This window comes from Bombus terrestris, chromosome 4 (genome assembly GCF_910591885.1).
Source record: "Bombus terrestris chromosome 4, iyBomTerr1.2, whole genome shotgun sequence".
Classification (NCBI taxonomy): domain Eukaryota; kingdom Metazoa; phylum Arthropoda; class Insecta; order Hymenoptera; family Apidae; genus Bombus; species Bombus terrestris.
Window position 1 is genome coordinate 2,945,097 of NC_063272.1, and position 18,831 is coordinate 2,963,927.

General features: G+C 35.4%; 1 long non-coding RNA gene across 1 annotated transcript in view; it reads left to right on the forward strand.

Annotated features, from left to right (window-relative positions):
* LOC125384933 overlaps nt 1–6,919 on the forward strand; it is a 29,811-nt gene extending 22,892 nt beyond the window's left edge. Inside the window, exons 3-4 of the long non-coding RNA XR_007223786.1 lie at nt 3,870–3,916; nt 4,576–6,919. This is a non-coding gene — a long non-coding RNA (uncharacterized LOC125384933). The remainder of the gene's footprint in view (nt 1–3,869; nt 3,917–4,575) is intronic.
* Nucleotides 6,920–18,831: the final 11,912 nt, after the last annotated feature.

Sequence of the window (18,831 nt, forward strand, 5' to 3'; positions counted from 1 at the left end):
GCTAGTATTACGCTTGACGCTTTACGCCATCAAGATCATGAAAATCTATTTCGTCTATTTTTTCACATATGCCATGCAATTTCACTCCTTATCGATATATTTCAATTTAACTTTATTCCAACTTGATCGTGGTGTTTGAAATTAGAGAAAAACGTAAAATAATAAACAGAAAATAATTCTAGTAGTTTCTTACAGTAATTTTCTAAAACGATGCTACGCAATTGATAAAAATATATAAAATAACGCGTAGGGCAACTGCTGTATCATTTTACCGTGTTGCTGATTTTATCGATATAGACGTAAATTCGAAATATCAAATATCTTGACAGAATATTCGACCGGTGATCAAGCTCCTATAAACTCGATGGTATAAACTCTTGGCAAATTATATCGTAAGCATTAAAAATTTGCTATAAATCGTTCGTCGTGCCGTAAAACGTATCAGTTACAGAGCTGATAAAATTTTTCCATCGACGAACGAAATAGCCCGTTCCGTCGGGCGATACTGCGCGAACAAATCGAAGAGGACAACAGAGTCTCATAAACAAGCGAATCTGCTAAACAAGATCTAAAATGTTAAAAACACGTCGCTGATGGCCACGAGTGGTTTACTGGATATCGAAACTTTAAACTACGTTTCTAATTCGCGAGATGCGCGGGTTACTCGTGAGATAAACGAGATATAGTGGAAACTCATTGTCTAACTCGCTACAAGTTGCAAAGAAGAAGCCACTGATCATTACTACGACGTCGTGCACTGTGCACATTGATTCGTTTGAAACGAGGTCTCTTTATTTTTAAGCGAACTCTATTTATTACCGAACCGAGGTTTCACCGATCTACGCAATTAAATTTTTGCGTTTGCACGCGAAAATTTTATCCGTCGCTCGACCCTTGACCCAGACTAGTCGACCAAACTCGCGTTTCCGCAGGGAGAGACTTACTCAAATTTCTCATCGACCGCTCAATCGACCCGTTTGTACCGTAACTACCCTTAGGTAACACGAAAACAGAAGTCCTTGTGCCCCGGAGTACCACAGCACAGCTATGTGCCTGACGATATACGCGTTAATAAGCCACGACCCATGCGCATTCTTGAACCCGATAACAGGATAGTTGCGTTCATGCGTAACATTAACATTCGTCATTTTTTCGATCAATTTACTTTATCCAATTCTATGGGATTCACGTTGCAACTATGAAAAGAATTTGCGACTGTTTAGACGGTATTTTTCTTCTTGCTATTTATTACTCTTCCACCTTTTTTTTTCTTTTTGTACGTGAAGAAATCCTCATGAACACTCCGCTGCTGCTAATAATCGGTAACAGTAGAGTAGTGTCGGACTCTTACCGACTAAAATTTCACGATAATCATCCTACGCGTACGACAGGAGTGCTCCAGGAACCTCTCATGAATTGTCTTCAGTTGTACCCTTTTCCGTCGTCCTCTTGTTCGAGCCAATCCTAATAATTCTCCGACTGTTGAATTTGATGCTAGAGAGGGGGGAGGGGGCATTGCCCCTAGCGTTATCCCCTGTTTTAGTCGTGGGTCCGTTGGGACGGCGATGAAGCGGTTCTAGGGCCGCCTGACCGCCATCCCCCTGCATGCGTTATCCTACAAGGGTGAGAGTTCTTCTTTCTCTCCCTTTCTGCTCGCTCGCAAAAGAGGCGGACAGCCTCGTATTCCTATGGTTCGCTCTCAACATCGTTTCTAGAATCGCCGAGAGTGTGTCAATCTTTCACCTATAACGTGCCGCAGGGAGTAGCTGTGTAGCTCCCACGCCGGACAAAGCTCCAGCGCGTGCTGCGCCGTGTCGCTGCCCTCCCTGCTTTTTCAAATTCGCGATTTAAAATTTATATTAATTTATATTATATTTAACATTTTCGCGATTCAACGTTCAAATTGAAATCTTTTTCGTTCTTCATTAAGTTAAGATTACTAGAAAATAATCGTAAATGCTGCTTTATAATCATATAATTCAAGTTAGAAGTGTGCACATACCTTACTATTATATATAGAATGAGCAAATACTGTTTACTAATATCTTCTACACGTTTCAACGATATATTCTGGACGTTTTGCTTGCGACGAAATAACGAATGCGACTGGTTTGTTGAAATAAACGAAGCCTTGTTATAATGCGTCGCTATCAATTGCGCCACAGTGGCCTCCCCTGACCACCAATAAGATAAATGGTCCATTGGGGAAAAATTTTGTCTTACATCGTCATTTTATTATTATTTTGCCATTATATGCTTGGAACAATAAAAATATTCCCGTGGCGTGCTGAGTGAAACATGTGATTTCGGCTTGTCAGTCAAAGTGTTAAGGAAATTGAGCTACTTCGTAGTAATACGTCGAACTATTTTCTTTTAATTACACAACTTCCGTTTGTGTCTTGAAGTTTCGTAATAGACCTCCGTGGCCTGTCCGTGGTCCGTTGTGTTGATACGTCTTTTGCATATTCTCACACTGAGTTTCACATCTTGTACGTCTGTACGTTGTCAGAGTTTAGGCGCAGCGATAGTACAAGTAGTTAGAGGTACGTTCGAAGGTGAAGTTCAAGTTTCAAGCTTCGAGCTTAGATGTTCAGTAGGAGAGATGCGAAGGTCGTTGGTTGAAAGAGTAGACCATGGACGTAAACCAAGGAGAAACGTAACTGAAATTCTGTGCTACCCAGGAGAGCGAGGATGATGAGAAGCGAATATAAAACAAACATAGGTTGCTGGCAAACTCGAGGGAACAATAACTCGCCTCGTTCGCGTCAATGTCGCCATTGGTACGCGGTTATTCCGCTTTTTGATCCTCGAATTGAATTAACGCGAAATAGCAGCCGAAAGCCTTTGTGATTGACGTGACTTTGAATAACAGCGAACAACAAAAATTCGATGCGACGCTCGAGCGCGTGGCAATGGGAGCAGAGGACGCAAGTACGTCAACAGCGGTGCAATTTAACAATTCGAATGTGGCGAAGTGCATGGAAACCTTTAATCCGAATAATAGCAAAGAAATAACTGCTGTTTCTTGCACGATTCTCGAGCGGCGTCATCGACCGTTAGCTCTATCGATAGCGTCCGTCGCGAAACAACAGTTTGCGTATTGTTCGTTGATAAAATAGCCGAGTATCGATTATCGTTCAACCCGGCGCGGCAATCTTTGACCCGCGGCCGGCATTATTGTCCAATTATTGGAAGAATTCGAGAATCGACGCAGCTTCCTATTGGCTTTGTTCGAATTTACATCCAATTCGCGGAATTAATTGGATTCATTCCTTCAAACGTATCTTCATTTATCTTCGATGTGCGAACGAGTTTCGCAACGTGATGGAGCGTACCTTGTGCTACTTCGTTTACCCCAACAGACACAAAACAGAACGATTCTATCGATCAACGAGGATGAGGTGCCTTTATTTCTTTTTTTTTTTTTTCCTCCTCGGTTTGAGCAGAGTAAAAACAGTGCGCGTAGAGTGCGTTTTGGCACTCGGTTCGGGGATCGGCAATCCATTAACGCTTCTCTGGCTCGTGTTGTTGCAGTTGTTTGCGATTCAAAGTGATTCGAGTTATCAAGCGACGTATAGTTTGGCGGCGTAGCCTGTACAGCTCTTAACGTACCAAGCTAAGAGTTCTCATAGAAATCACCTCGAGTGCCAAGAAACAAGTTTTTTCGCCAGCAGGAGAAAACTTGATGTAGTTCAGCCTTAACATAACATCCAGATTCACGAACGAGGGAAGCGTACGGGTAGAGAGGCGTGTGTGTGTGTCGGCTGTTACTTGCAAAGGAAATTCTATTCGTCGAGATCGATGGCATAGACGAAAGCTAAGAAACGATCGACCAATGTTTATTGAAATTTATATTCTTTTTTTTACAGAAACGACGTTGCGACACAATCTTCCAGTGTGAGTGGTAGCTTATTCGGTAAGGGAAATCACAGTTAAATTTCATAATACGGTATTTTTATCGGTACGTAGAACGTTCTCCGGTAAAACATCAAAATTATTCAATTTTGCAATTTACAATGTTTTCTTCGCGCAAGTACCCTTCAAGTAAATTTATTAATTTACTGCAGAGATTACTCGCGTGTTTTTATTCTTCGAAAGAATTGCAAATTAAGCGTCTAACGCAATTTTACGTCGTGCATATTTATGCGCAACTGTGATACGAATTCAGAGGTTCGATAAGGAAAAAAAAGAAAAATGAAAAAATAATGTGTATTCTGTGCAACCACGGAGAAAGGAATATCCGTTGAACAACCAGTTTGTGAAATATCGATTGAATTTTTTACCGAATAACTTGCTGAAAATAACGTCAATTGTTTTAAAATTAATAAAATTTGTATTCCATGCAAAGATATTAAACCGATAGAAATGCCGATTTTATCTTGACGTTTTCCATTATTTTCAAAACAACTTTCTCAACAATTGTAGCCTGAACTTTTACGGTACACAGTTTAACCTTTATACGGTAACGCACTGTCGTAGAACGTATTTCGCGTCGTATAAGAAACAACAGAGAATAGATTTTCTGTTCGAAAACAATGAAAGAGATTTAATAAAAACAGTTTTATTATCGTGCAGGTACGAGAGACTTTTATCGTGAAAGCTATTTCACGAACATATTTACCATGGTGTACAAAACGGTGGAAAATTCAGGAGATAATTTTCACGAAAAAGAGATATATCACGTAGAAACGTATCATCGAGAAATATATATTAATTATCGTTTGTTCTAATAAATAATTAATAATTCAATTACGATACGCTTATGGTCGATTACAACTCATTCGAATACCTCGTAATGATTTAAACGAAGACGTTTAAAAGACATGCATTGCTCCTTCTATCAGCTCGACCATCGTTAAGATTCTCTGAAAAAGATCATTCCGCGAGTATAAAAAATTACCTTCGTTAAGTCCACACCGTTCATCAAGTCCGTTAAGAAGTTCATCCTCCGAGGAAATGTTTAAGACAGGGGATCGAGGCAAAGCGTTCGATGAAAGGACAATTAAAGCGAACGCGTCCAATGAAAACATATCAAATCGAATTCGTTGTTAACTAATTTCTCGAATTATCGAAAAACATCGCTTTAATTGATTTTCGAACGAAATACATCGGTTCGAGGGTTTCAGGGTTTCAATTAGATTGCCGATGTTTAGATATTTATGGAAATTCGCGTAGCATGAAAAAAAAAAAGTATACGCGAAACGTGAGAAGCGGAAAACACATTGTAGATGTGGCAATATCGATAGTGGACGAAACAAATTTTTATTTGGCTCGCATATTTTTATGGAAATTCGTAATTCCATCGATCCGAAATTTTATTAAAAAATATTTTTTATCGCTTCGATGAAGGTACGAATGAATTTACGCGTGAACACCCCTCTTAACGGGACCCAGAACTTGGCAGATTTGTCATCTATTTTAAAAAACCTTCCATCGTTCGATTTGATAGGCTGTTTCCCTTTTTGATCTGGTATTAAAATATTCCCTTTGCTCAGCCTGGAAGTGATCTCCAAGTCACGGAAATAAAACGATAAAAGAAAAACAGAGCGCAGATAAAATTTTCCACGAAACGTTGGACATGTCTTATGCCGTTAAAATTACTGAACCTGCTCGAACGAGCTGAATAGCTTTTTTCGCAGCTGTACGACAAGTTGCACATCGTTGCACGCCATTTGTCGCGATTAGCTGCCGCCGACTAATGTGGAGAATTTCGTACAAGTCGTTGACTCGCTGCTAATTAAGAAGGCAAAGTTGCCGAGTAAGACGTCCGAATTATCTCCCTTTCTTTTTTCCCTTTTCCTATCCAAACGAAACTGACAGTATTAAAAATGAACGTTTTGGCGGCGAATAAAAAAGCTGAAACTGCGTTCCTACTAACGCGATTCTTGTCGTGATAACAAAACGCAATTACTATGCACGCCGATTTATTTAATTTTGCTTCTCGTTGGAATTTCTGAGAGAAATTTTTAGTGATAGTGAAAGTAGCGCAGGATGACAGCTAAAACAACTTAAGGAAACTTCGACGAGTTAAAAAAAGGGCAGAAGTTTATTCTACGTCGAAGATAATACCGAGCTTAAGCGGGCTTTATCGCGATATCGTTTCACGTCAAAATATTTTTCTCAATAACGTCAAAGTCTTACGTTCGTTTTTAAAATCCTACAATTTCGATTTTCTTAACGTCTCGGAAGATCGCAGAGGAGAAAAAGCGCGACAAGAATATTTTCATTGACCTTTCCGCTTTGTGACCACCTTGTAATTAAACGGAAAGATTTTAATACTCCATTTATTCCATTCCTAGGATTCCTGAATTCCATTCATAGGAAATTCGAAATGGAACACGAAAAAATATTTAAAATATATAAAGTAGCGTTTTCTACAGCAATTGGTTGGTGAGGCAATTTTCAACCGAGATTCTACCTTTTTACATTCTCCAAAATATGGATCCGCGGTTTAATTAGAATTTATTGGGAAGAATATGCAGAAACACGATGCAAGGACGAGATACAAGTTACGAAAGGATTTGCGAGTAACTTACGAGTAGCTTAGCAGCTACGATCTGTGAAATTTCAACTTAGTAAATCTTCTACACGAGGAATAGCGAGAGACAGGAATTTTGCGGAATTGGTCTTGTCGAACTTGGATTCGGCTTGGATTATTCGATAGAAAGAGTGACGATCTGTCGTGTGTAGCGGAAAAGCGTGTGAAGCTTTTCACAGAATCGTCGCAAAGGGAAACGATTATCGCGTGAATCGCTTCTCCGAGATATCGAAAGCTGCATCAGACCTGTTTCGAAGAAAAAGAATTTAACATACCGTGTCCCTTATCGATCCGGAGCTTTCACGGGCATTTATCCGCCAACAAGAGAAAGCTTTCGCTTTCGATATTTCTATCGGGCGCGGTGTGCGTTGTCCTGGAAAGCGGCCACGAGTTTAAAGCGTCGTTGAAAGGCGTATTCGCAAGAATTGTAAAGATCAGATCGCAAGCCGAAGGCAACGGGAAGCCAATGCTGACAAATGATGTTCACCGTAATATCGTAACACGACGTATTGTACGGGATATCGACGACGTTGTGTTCGTTACCGATGTTTTCCACTTAGCTGTAATTAAACGAAAGCGAGGATGATCTGAAAGATCAACGACGACAGTCAGTGGCTCGTTCTTCAACGTTACAAGTTCTTGCGATTGTCGTTCATTTTCAAAAAACGAGATGCATAGAACAGTCGTCGCGTACGTTTTCTCTGCGTTTATGAGAAATTCGAAAACGAGTACACAGAGTGTACGAAATAATGCAGAAGCGTATAAAATATTCAAAACAGATATAAGAAAATTTTCTACTTACAAGACAAGTTTCGAAAGATTATGAAACTTCCGAGACGCGTACAGGACATTCTTTCGCTGTCCAAAGTTGCTCTAAGGGGATGAAATTCACCTCCGAGAATCGACCTACTTTCCGATTTTCCATTATAGCTTTCAAGCCACAAGTATACATAGAAAGAAACTTTTCGGACGAGAGTTACATCTTTCGATCAGCGCCTATCGTTCGATAAAAGTATCCGTCAATGTTACAGCAATAGCGGGAAATTTTCAGAGATAGATTTCACTCTCCGAGGGTGAATTGTGGCAGAAAATAAAAATTGCGCCATACGCATCCACGTATTCTCTGCGTGCAATTTCAAAGTTCCACAATTTGTTGAATTTACGCGTTGACGTGTGCCTGGTTAATGAAGCGCGTTTTCATTTATTTTCGTTGGAATATGTATATCGTGGTCGTTTTATACGTTCAAGAGAAATCTGAAATCATGCAGAAATGGATACAACGTGCTCATAACATGTAAAAACGTATCGGATGTCGTATACGTAAACGTATAAAATATCTAAAGTAGAGTATCTGTTGCTTGTAACACCAGCAGGTTGTCCCCTAATCGTCTTTGTTTTACAAACATATCTTTTACGACAACGCATCTTTATACAAACACGAAAATTCAGTCAAACAATGCGATCTTCATCTTAATAGGACAAAATGGATCGTACGTAATTCGATAAAATAATAGAAAACAGAAAAATGTTGCGCGTCTATGATTTCCTTATAGAACGAAAGAAACTTTTGCCACGATCTAATATAATATTTAACAAATAACGGCAACTTCCGGTTCAAGTGTCTCTCTTAATTATTTTCGTGGAAATATGAGCGCGCAATAAATATTCACAGTCTAGTTAGACACAGTACTGTGAGAAGAAAGTAATAGAATTTTTATCGCTATAAATAATAGATGCATATCCTTTATCACTGGTGGCATCCTAAATCATGCTAGTGGCTTTTGACGTGTGACACAGCCTGGATATTTCTCTTCGGTTATTATCTGTTAGTCTGTATGTCCGGAGCAAGCTACATATATAAATGTACGTACATATATACATACATACATACATACATACATAGTATATAGCAACGACAGGAAAAAGACTCGCAGCGATTATTTTTCGTTTGCCACGAGTCTATGAATCATTGGCGTTAGTCTGCTTATTCGACTGCATTTTCCGTGGTAGTTCGATGTGATTAGGATAGCTCGTTACATAGTCGAAACATTGTTGAAACTGCTATATGACCATGATATTACACAATGAGTGTGTAAAGATGAGAGAAAAGAGAGCGCGATAGGGAGAAATTTTGGATCTTTGTTGAAACGACCTTTTTCGTTTAAATAATATGTAAGTTTTTTATTTATTCAAAGATAGCTACGCATCTTTCCATTTACGTAAATCGATCTCTTCCATCTTCGTGAGTTAGATCTGTCGAAAGTTCTTTCGCTTTCTCGAGTTGGCAAGTTGGAAAAAAAAGAATCCCTGACATCGACGCGAAAAAATAATCGATTTGCCATAGAATGGTCATGTACAGTGAACGACAATACTATCGCAACATCCTTCGCAATTGAATAATTTCTTCGTAAGGTCAGATCAAACGACTTGAGTTTTTGCGAGGTTTATTGTTATTGCGAGTTATTGCGAGGTAGAGGTTTATTTTTCAAGCTTTCTTTATCTGGGTTTAGAGCAACGGAAATTGGAACATCTTTCGAAGATTCGCACACGTACAGAACGTTAAAAAAATAATTTATTCCGAAATCTTTCAACTTTCGATTCGCCTTTCATCTCTTCGATTCGCCATCTGAACAAATATTTCGAAAAATTCAAATCAATTTATATGCTCGTCCTTGCTTCTTTCATAACACGGATTACTATCATTTTGAATGAACATGTGCTTTTTTCGTGATTCGAATTAAAAGAATTAAACAAATCGGAACGTTGTTTTCCTTGTTGTAGCATTAACATTTTTATTGCGCTCGTAATTCACGATACTTAGGTTGCAACATACCGAAGCTCTTCTCATACTTGTATCGCATTAGGGGCAAATGTTACATGGTTGCAGAACCGTACAAGCAATATGCTGGAGACAAAGTGGGGTGGGATTTTATGTACCAAGTTAATGCTACATTCCGTTCTCGTTCACCCTAATGGGACGGCTTAATAAATATCATTCGATATATCTTGAAGGTTCCGCCATTTCTATCTGAAAGTTGTTCACCAAGGGTAGAAGGTAAATTATCGTTGACATTCCCTTCAATCTGACATAAGAGACACGAAGGGGACGAAAAGATTGAGAATTAATGGTCAATATGATCTTGTAGATGATTTCTAAAATGTTCTGAAAGGGAGATAGCGACTGAACCTATACTGAAGCTATACAATCTTTACATTTTTTTCGTGTTTAAAATTACCAATTTCTACATTTTACGTTTCCTTCATAAAATTAGAAACTTTCTTGACGAAGTTGCTAATAATCTACTTGGCCAGTCGACTGTTGCCACCTGTTTGGAAAACGTTTTCCTAAAAAGCGATGACGAGTATATTCAAACACAGGGTATGTGCAACTGTGTAGTATGGAATTAAGTTGTCAAATAAACTAAACCAGAATAACTAGTGAAATTGACTGGTTTTACAATTTTATTTTAAAATTCCTACTTCATGTTATATTTTTTTCCGCAATGATGTAATGACTTTTGCAACGATAACTAAAAGAATAATATAATGAATCTTGTTTTGTTTTTTATGTATTCAAACTCAAAATAATGTATCAAGGCTACCTATACCAATATCAGTTAAAATACCCGGTACTTGTCAAGGTGTAAAAGGGTAAAAGGGTCCCACAATCTGTTTCTCACAATCTGAATCCCAATTAACCAGTTTCCTCGTTTTGTACAACTTGCCACGCGTTCTTAAAATTTTTACTGCGTGTCATTCGATATAATGATAACATTTATCAGGAAGTGTATCAATCCTATTATAAGTGTATCAATCTTAGTTCAGGGATGATGGTCCCAGATGGATTAATAATCCCAAAAATGCACTACATAACATGGAATTCCTTCTGTAAGAAAGTAATAAATCACTAAATATAAAAATATTCCATTGTTCCTTTTTTTTTAAAGACCAGTCATTTTCGCTGGTTTTAGTAGAAATAGCTTCGTGTTAACTATCGGTAGTTCTAGCGTTAAGTTGTAACGAAACGACTTTTTTATTTTTCAACTTTATTGCCGAAATTTATCGCAATTGAAAACAGCAAGTTTTAACTATTTTTTACGCACGACGAGTATACTCGTCAAAGACAATTGACTGATTAAGATATTCTGTATGAATTTACCATAGAATCTAAGCGGACTGACATCGATGATAAACGTACTGTCTTTTTCACCTTAAAAATATCTTCTTATTAGGTCTAAAATAATGAAAAGGGCAGGAAACTTGTGAAACTGCTTCCCAGGTATAAAAAGAAGAAGATATAGGGGGGGGGGGCGTCAAAGGTTTTTAGCAGGGAGCGTTTCAAAGTCGCCAAATAAAAACTTCGAATGTGGTAATTTTTTTTTAATAATAAAAGTTTTATCGATGCTATATCGTTTCTCCCTGGTGTCTTCTGTACGCTTTGAGACATTTATGACCATTCGTAGGTGAGAGTGAAAGTTAATGATATCTCGCTTACATCGGAACAGCGACTTTATCCCTTCAAATTTACAATTTCGATCTTTTATTTTATCTTGTGAAGTTTTATGCTTCCAGCGTGTAGAGAGGTGTCTTTGCATCTTCGACTTTGCTTCGATCAACGATCGAGAATTTTATCTTCTGCAATCAAGTTTATTAAGTTGGACCAACAGAAGAGTTGCTCCAGTATTACTGTTCCTTTGCAAAATATTCTAGATTTACTTATTCGTTTATTTTTATAATTATTATTTATCGATTATGTCTTATTTATCAAAATATTTCTTTGTAGTCAACAAGCGACACGAAGGTCATCGAATGAACAAACACGAACTTATCGTATTTGTGGTTTTCAAATATGCCGCTAATATTTATACGTTTGTTAGAAAATTTGTGCGTAGCACGGCGAAAATATGTGAATTATCAGAGGCAAAGTACTTTATTTAAGCTCCGTTCCGCCAATAATATTTACAATTATATTAATTTGTACGACAATCTGCGGTTTATTGATAAATTCTCGTTTGATAGATTTTGTATAATCGGACAGAAAGCTGGCAAAGGCAACGGAGAATTCGCAGAAGCGTTCAAAAGGGAATGTTACCCTCGTTCGTCAGTCTGCTTGTTAGCACCCCCTGTAAAATTAATGAGGAGATCACCCAATAAGAAATAACTGCAGATTTACAGATAGGGTTCCACCCACGCAGTGTTTACCTTCTAATGAAATTTCCAAGAGATAATGCTTTCTTCAGACAATTCCTCGGACTATTCGCGCGTTCAATTTGTATAATTGCTTCCTATCAGCCAGGACAATTTATTACGACGCAGTTTGCTAGCGATTAGCTATCAAACTTAAACGAAACTATTCAGATCGACGCTTTGGTAATGACATTATCGATGATATATCATTCCATGATACGTGATATAATTAATTTATACGTTATATCAACGTATTATATTATTTTCATCGCGTTGCTCTACCTATTATGGTTGTCGGAGCATCCCATAAATAATTCGATTGATCGAGGAGCGAAATTTGCGACAATGGAACTCGTCTCCGTAGAAATTTTATAAGAGGAAAGTAGAACATTTCATAGGAAGACAGCAGGCAGCTGTGGAAAATGATAAGAACATTAAACGGATAGACTTAACCAGTTAGCCGTCTTCGACGAGTATAGTCGTCACGAAGAACTGGCAATATTTTGCATTACGACGAGCCCTGTTGGTAATAACATTAAAAAATGAAACGGTCGTTTTATTACAATTTAATTCTATATTGTAGCAGTCACTTTGTGTTTGACGAATATACTTGTCGTTTCAAACAGATTGCAACAGCCTAATGTTACAACATCCCTGTAAGTGAAAACTTATAAGCGACTATTATTATTATTATTATTGTTGTTGTTGTTATTATTATTATTATTATTATTTTTATTATTATTATTATTATTATTATTATTATTATTATTATTATTATTATTATTATTATTATTATTATTATTATTACTATTATTATTATTACTATTATTATTACTATTACTGTCTCTATTATTGTTTCTTGAAAATTTTTAAAAATTCAAATTTTCAAATTTTCAAAAATTTGAATTTTTGAATTTTTAAAAATTTGATAATTTGAATTTTTGAAAAATTGAAGTTTTAAAAATTTGAAAATTTGAATTTTTGAAAATTCGGATATTTGAATTTTTGAATATTTGAAAATTAGATTTTTTGAAAATTTGGAAATTTGAATTTTTGAATATTTGAAAATTTGAATTTTTGAAAATTCGAATATTTGAATTTTTGAATTTTTGAAAATTTGAATTTTTGAATATTTGAAAATTTGAAAATTTGAATTTTTAAAAATTTGAAAATTTGAAAATTTGATTTATTGAAAATTTGAAAACTTGAATTTTTAAAAATTTGAAAATTTGAATTTCTATTTTTGTTTCTATTATTGTTTCTATTTTTGTTTCTATTTTTGTTTTTATTTTTGTTTCTATTATTGTTTCTATTTTTGTTTCTATTATTGTTTCTATTTTTGTTTCTATTATTGTTACTATTATTGTTTCTATTATTGTTACTATTATTACTATTATTATTATTACCTTATTTCACGCATATTTATGTGCAACATAATATGAACAAAAGAAAGAAAGTTTAAAAACATTATTACCATTGCCAGTGCGTTATGGTTATAGCGTCATAAGAAGCAAAAAAGGGGAATAAAAAGCGTTAAAACGTCCTAACTTCAATTTCCACGGCAAATGAAATTGTTTACTAAAAGGTATAATTTACATCTCATGGCTAACATATGTACATGCTCGTTAATGAACGTTGCAACACCTGCTGGTTTTCTATAACATTAGAAAATAATTGATCAGGATTACTAGATAAATGATATGATAAAATAGAATTTTTCGGTATTCGTACGAACCAAGGATAGACGAAACGCTGAGTGAATGTTCTGAGTGATAATTTCATTTATTGTAATTTCTGTTTCATAAAAATCAATCTCTGCGTTTACTCGTTAAGTTTTTCCTTTTAAATTCGGACGTACATGAACGTTAAAGATTCTAAAGTTCTCCGTTATACCGTGATAACCGAAATGAAAATTCAGATTTCAATTTCAGAATCGAATGGCCTCTACTGTGTCTATTTATTGAAGGGTTAAAAATATGTTGACGATCTGTTCGGTTTATTTCGTATTTGTAAAATTAAATTTCCCTTTATCGAAATGGTTTGTGATTACGTGTAATTGCAATTGAAATGATCAAATGTCAATTCTCTTCTTTCCTGAAATTCATTTATCTTACATCGATCGACAACGTAAATGTCAGAGACTGTCGTTATAAATATCTATAAAACGTCAATGTAATGTAACGAGCGACGGATATATAGAAATTTAATTCCCTGTTATTTCTAGTTTTCCGAAACAACTGATAATAGCGACAGCGTGTAACGGCAATAAATAAAATAGCAGGCTATTGTATTTCGTTCTAAATTAAAAAAAAAAAAAAAGGATCTATGCAGCGGAGAGTATCGTTGAATTATTAATAAGTTGAAATGTTAATTTAACACATGCATCGAATTTAAGCTTGGCTCAAGTACGTTGTTGATTGGATTTTTAATTTGGTCCTTTATGGAACTAGGCTAATTAACCTGCTCAGTTTTTAATTATCATTCCTGATTACATTGCAACAGATTAGCTCTGACGATTTATGAAAGTTGTTCGTGTACTAAAATTAAAACGTTGAACGAAGATATAAAATATGCGGAAGGCGGCGAAGCTATAAGAAGTAAACAAGCGATGCTCTTTAATATTGATAATCGTTAGATTGTATTCTAATGATTAACCGATTACTTTAACGAAAGTGAATATAATACCTTTACTTTCGTTGCATTCATTATTACGTTTATATATAAAATTTGCTGCTATTAAATTCATTATGATAGTGAAAGAATAATTCCGCCGGAATATTATATCGAATTTCAACGTTAAATGATTATTAAATTATAAACGATGATAAACCATAATAATAAATTATGTCTACCACGTAGTAGGTACGAGAAACGTATAAAATTCTGTTCAACATACACATAATAAAATAATAGAATAAACGAATTGCTAGCTAATTGTTTCATTATAATTCGATGAATAATATCGTAAGTTAATTTCGCGTATATTCAATTACTGAAACACATTGTGTATAATAAGAAATATTAACATCAAATTACCAAGTAATTTAATTTCTGATCTCGAGATAATCCGCGTGATATCCTCTTTATCCTATCGATATTAAATTTTCACGAAGAAGTTAATTTCAAGCGAATGGTAATATTAATCGAATGTTAAGCACGTATTCTTTGCTACGCTGTCGCAATGCTATGTTAATTTATCAAGTCGATAAACTTTTCGACCGGAACACGTAATACGCAAACTTTCACCAACTAATACGAGTTGCAAATTATTAACGCGCTATTCGTTTCTCTAACGTTATTAACTAAGAACTTGCAAATTTCTATTCAATTTCGAGCAATATACGCTGGAATAACGTTTGAGACGTTGTTAAAATTGGAAATTGCGATAAACGAATCGTTGACTTTTATCGCTTTCCTACTTACGTGTTACGGGTTTGTATTTGTCGAAAATTTCGACAATGTTCTGTCTATTAAAGAGAAATTACATTCGTCGTTCTCACATGTAAAGTTACTTCACCAATTAACATGGAACGCGCGTGTTTCGTAACACAGACAGCATTATCCTTTAAACCTTGCTGCGATAAATAGGTAATAATAATAATAATAATAAACCGATAATTAATACAATGTTTATGCTGTATAGAGTGTACTATATATCTATATAATAATCTATGTTTAATCTGTGCATTGAGGTTGAATGATAACTCCGACAAATGTGAATGAGAACTCCACGTGTGTAAATGAATTTCATTTTGTAGCCGACAGATGAAATTTAATAAATTATATATATAATTATATATATACTGACAAAATGTTATTTTCTATCTACTTTCTATTATCTAATTTTTATTTTAAAAATAACATTTTGCTAGTTTTAACTCGACTTAGTTCGCGAAAAAATCGAATTTGCAAATTTATCAAGTATACTTAAACGACGGTATGTTCCGGAATAAGTAGGACTAGATAATCGACAGGAGGTGGTTTCACGTGTGAAAATAAGTCGAAAACGTAAAATAACATTTCTTCGTAGAACGCTTTGTTTCCCAGAAAAATAAATTTGAAAATTTCTCATTTATTCGTTAACATTTATTATCTCGAAAATGAAGCCTTAAACGGGAACATGTTACTCCACATTTTCGACTTGTTTTCACACGTAAAATGACCTCCATGTCGATTATTCAGTCCCGTCCAGTCCGGAATTACCCACGTTCCGGTATGCTTGATAAATTTTCAAACTCAATTTTCTCGACAACCACGTCGAGAATGCAAAAATTTTTATGCTATATATATTTCATTTATATTTCCACGAAGAATCACGCGGTGCTTGCTTCTTCGTATCACTCGGCCCGGGCTCCGTACATCAAACTTGCACGTTGAACTATCTCCGCTATTTTTGTCTTTCTCATATCTATCTACATATTAAAACTACGCTGAGACAACTTCTTTTTCGTCTTTTCGAGTTTCCTTTGAAACAAGAAATGGAGATAATTTTTATTACGAAAGTCGATAACGTCGCTACGTTGTATTTGGCGTTTAATATCGAGTACTTATTACGAAGAAACTTGCTCGAGTTCTAAATGGGTCGTGTTGTTTTTCATTGGGGAAATTGATAAACGACGATGTGGAAGTAAAATAGTTGACAGTTCTCGTTCGTGCAACATCGCGACGATCGTTCAAACCACGCTGTTCTCGATACTGCAAACAACACGTGACGTCAAAAATGCATCGACGGTGTGACGTAGAATGTACACGTACGAGAGGTTGCATGCTTGGTGTGGGATGCAACACATGGTGTGTAACGATAGCAACCTCTATGCTATACATGCTCGTATAAGTAAAACAACAAACAAACAAAAAAAAAAAAAGAAAGAAAGAAAGAAGAAGAAAGAAGCGGTCCGACATTGTAACTCCCTGTACGCTTTAACTTTGTACCTGTAAGGGTTGAACCGTGCGGGTTGCGAGGCGATCGATAGACTACCTAAAGCTGCACTCACCAGGTCTTTGCTTTATTGGATATCACTCGATATCTTTCAAGAAATCGCATTCGAGTGTAGTCGATTGATTGGAGCGGAGGCCTGGCTCAAATCGCGTCTTCCTTCCGGCTGAATTTTGCGATACTACGCTTCGTCCGAATCTTTGATCGGTCCCTTTAACGCGCAACTTTCTAACTTTTATTTGCCTTCATTTTTCCCCACCTTTATTTAAGGATTTTTACTTAACGATTCCCTTCACGCAGCACGTGCTATCGCTTTTTTTTTCTTTTTCTTTTTTTTTTACTTATTACGTATATTTATTGCTCTTTTATCTCTTTCTTTGCCTGCTCGTTTCATTCCTTTATCTTTTATTTCTTCGTTTCTTTATTTCCCTTATTTCGAATATTCGCTGTGAACTCCTTCTTCTGACATTTTTTCCATCTTTTTATTCATTCTCGTTATTTTACATTATTTCGTTATACGTTGCCACGTCTCTTTCTTTCTGTTTTCACAGATTCCGCGTATCTTTCTGTTACCTGCTTGTCAATATCTATCGCCCCCGTGTTCATCGCATCATCTAAATCGCGTACAGTCTCGAGGCCTTTTCTTTCCGCTCAACGTAACTTGCTCCTTCTGCTGTCAACCAATTTTTTATATTCCTTTGCCGAGGATGACTCTATCGCTCTATTATCTGCGAACGACGTGTCTAAAGACAGTTCACGTGCAAGTCTCGTTCTTTCCTGCTTTTAAATGCGAAATTTTCAGATCCAAATGTTTGTGTTTAATATTATTACAGTGATCTTTTAGCGTGGCGTTAATTTGTTGTAGGAGCAAATTAAATTTCCTAGATAAGGGTTAATATCTGCTAATAATAATTTTCATTGACAATCTGACTAACAGACGACGGTAATTTTTTATCAATTTTCTGACGTTATCAATTTCCAGATATCGAGGCACAGGAAGACAAATTACTCGTCCGATTTAGCGCAATTAATTATTCGTCTTACTCTGATACAATAATTTACAACGTACAGTAATCGGAAATCGATCGTAATTTTCGTCGGTATAAAAACCGGGGCTGCTTGCAGCCTGTCGTTTAATGCGCAAAAATATTTAATATTTCTGGAACTTTTGAAAATCATGAAAGTTTTACGACGCGAGTTCGTAGTTGAATCGAGAACTTCAACCGCGATTTATGATTGTACACGTAGCTGCAAAGAGTTGGAAATAATTCACCAAGTTCAGTCAGAACAAATTGATCAAAATATAATTCTAGACGTATATAAACGGTAATATAAATTTCTTGACAGAAATTCGTTTTAAGAATTATAAATTCCAGAGAATGAAATTAAGAACTTTCGGGAACTTTGAATAATCGGAATGCAGCGTAAAATTCAAGTACGTCGAAGCATCGAAAGTTATTTTGATCACACGTCACCGTTTTATTAATCTTGAAACCTTAAATCTTTGTATTCGTTATTTTACATATCGTAATTAAAGTACAATAATTAATTCTTAATTAATTTAATATATATCATAATTTATTAATATTTAATTCTTTTCCTTAATCATTGATGGAACACAGATCCATTTTTTTACTAAATAACAAAGAAATATTAATTTACTTTGGAAAAATTTATGAAACTATCCACCTTAGTAATAAGAAACATCGAACGATCATTGAAACACTCGCGTCTGACTAGTTACTGTCTAATACTACTTTTCAGGCTACACTGTATCTTCATTTGCTATACTTATACACTGTACAATTGTTATTATATATAATTTATATATATATATATATATATATGTGTGTGTGTGTGTGTGTAGTAAACAAATTCTATCAACAATACAGGAGTAATATTATTTAATATAAACAACGTATATAATTTAACAGAGACATTGATCTTTTTTCGTAAGTTTGATTAATTTCTTATTTCTTAATTTCTTCTCACTTTTTAATTCTATTTATTCAAAACATATATATTTAATATAATCGATACAGCTGCATAATGCGAAGCTTCATTAATTAATATCAAAAACGTTCATCGTTTTCAAACGTCAACTGTGAAAACAATAATAATATATAACAAATTATTAAAAAACAAAGTAGAATTGTAATTGACCATTGTT